Raw genomic sequence first — 2247 nt, 5'->3', positions numbered from 1 at the left:
TGCTGACTTCTATGGTTTATAATGAAAAATCAGCTGTTAATCTCATTGAGGATTGTATGTAATGAATCATTTCTCTTACTGCTTTCAATATTCTTTTGTCTTTCAACACTTTGATTATAATATGTCTAGATGTGGATCTCTTTGTGTTCATACTACTTGGATTTTGTTGAACTTCTTGGATATGTAGATTAATATTTTCATCAAATTTAGAAAAAATTCAGCTACTATATATTTTATCCCCTTTACGCCACTTCACCCTCCCCCTACGCTCCTATATTTGACTCCCTTTACCCCGTCTACCTCTCCCCTCTTCCCCCACCCCCTACCCTTTGGTAACCACTGGCCCATTGTCCATGTCCATGAGTTTCTGTTTCTTTGTCCCGTTCATTTGTTGCTTTTAGGTTTATATCTCAATATAAGTGATATCATGTGATTTTCAACTTTTTCTGTCTGGCTTATTTCGCTTAGCATGATTATCTCGAGGTCCATCTATGTTGTCACAAATGGCAGTATATCATTTCTTCTTATGGCTGAGTAATATTTCATTGTATATATGTACCACAGCTTCTTTAGCCAATCATCTATCATAGTAATTACACAATAGAATATATAGATGTCAAATTATAATGTATACCTGAAAATTATATGATTGTATTAACCAATGTTACCCCAATAAACTTAATTTAAAAAAATTAGAAAAAATTCAGCCTCTATGTCTTCAAATATCCTATTTTTTTCACTATTTTCCATCTGGAATTCCCATTATGCATATGTTGGTATACTTTGTGATGTCCAATAGGTCTACAAGGCTCTTCTTGTTCATTTTTCTTCATTTTCTTTTCTTTCTCTTTCTCAGACTAGATAACCTAAATTTTCAAGTTTGCCAATTCTTTCTTCTGCTTGCTCAGATCTTATGTTGAGACTCTCTAGTGAATTTCTCATTTTAGTTATTGTACTTAACATTCTTGCAGTTTTCTTTAGATTTTTAGAATGTCTTTTTAGTTCTTTGGAAACACTTGAAATAGTTGATATAAAGTCTTTGCCCAGTATTTCTAATGTCTGGGCTTCCTCAGGGACTGTTTCCATGAACTTCTTTTTTCTCTTATTATAGGCTATACTTTCTTGTTTCTTTGCATTTTTTTTTTTTTGCCAAAAACCAGATATCTCAAGTAAAATAATGTGACTAATCTGAAAACAAAACTATTCTCTCTCCTTAGGGTTTGTTGTTATTGCTTTTTTTCCCCCTGCCAGTGATTTTTCTAAACTAATTCTGCAAAATCTGCATTCTTTGTCATGTGCGGCCACTGAAATCTCTGCTTGGTTAGCATACTGGTCAACTGTAGTTTGATAGGAATTCAATGCCGGGAACCAACAAGTCTCCTTTGCCAAGGGGCTCAGTGTGTTTATGTGTTGAGACATGCCTTCAATATTCAGCCAGGCAGTTTACAATTATGTCTTAGTCTTCCTTTCTTTTCTTGTGCAGACCCTCAAGTCAATCAGAAGTGAGAAGCTAGGGCCTCTTGGGTCTTTCCTTAGTACAGGCCCAGCTATGAACATGCACGAAGTCCTCAAACATGTGTGTGGCTTTCTAGATTTCTAGATATTAGGAGTTTTCAAAGCCTCCTATGGCTTTTTAAAGCTTTTTGTTACCCTACTGTTTGTCTCATATGTTATTCAATACTTCAGGCAGCTATAATGTTAAATAATTTTCACCGACTATTTTCAATGAATTGTCATAGGCAAAATCTATTTGTAGTTAATGAACTCTAAGTCAGGCTAAATAAAGAGAGGTCTTTCACAGAATCATTAGGAATATCACAAAAAAAGAAAAAGACATTCTGCCCTTTCCCATGGCTGCTAGGCTGCTTGTTTTTACTATGATTGTAGGCTATTGGTTTTCAAGGGAACCATAGAGCTGGAAAGTGATGGTGGGACTAGAGCAAGTTAAAATGCCACAGTTTGCTGCTCTTACACAACTTTGGCCATTATTTTCTTGAGTAAATACTCCCCACATTGCTGGAAGTCTTTGGTTAATTTTCAGAGTCCGGAAAAAATTAATTCTAGCCATTTCCCTCACTGTTCTCATTGCTGTTGTGCAGGGAAAGATTTTTGAATATGTTCACTTTACCATTCTTCTGCTCATGCACCTTTAAAGAACCAGGGAAACATAGTCCATGTGAGATTTTGTAGTGCAATAAAATTCTTAATTAATTACCTCACATGTGATAATTACTATAATGAGGAACT

The sequence above is a fragment of the Pteropus alecto genome, unplaced genomic scaffold, assembly GCF_000325575.1.
Source record: "Pteropus alecto unplaced genomic scaffold, ASM32557v1 scaffold45, whole genome shotgun sequence".
NCBI classification, from domain to species: Eukaryota; Metazoa; Chordata; class Mammalia; order Chiroptera; family Pteropodidae; genus Pteropus; species Pteropus alecto.
The sequence above is the reverse complement of the archived record's forward strand: the minus strand, read 5'-3'. Positions refer to the sequence as shown.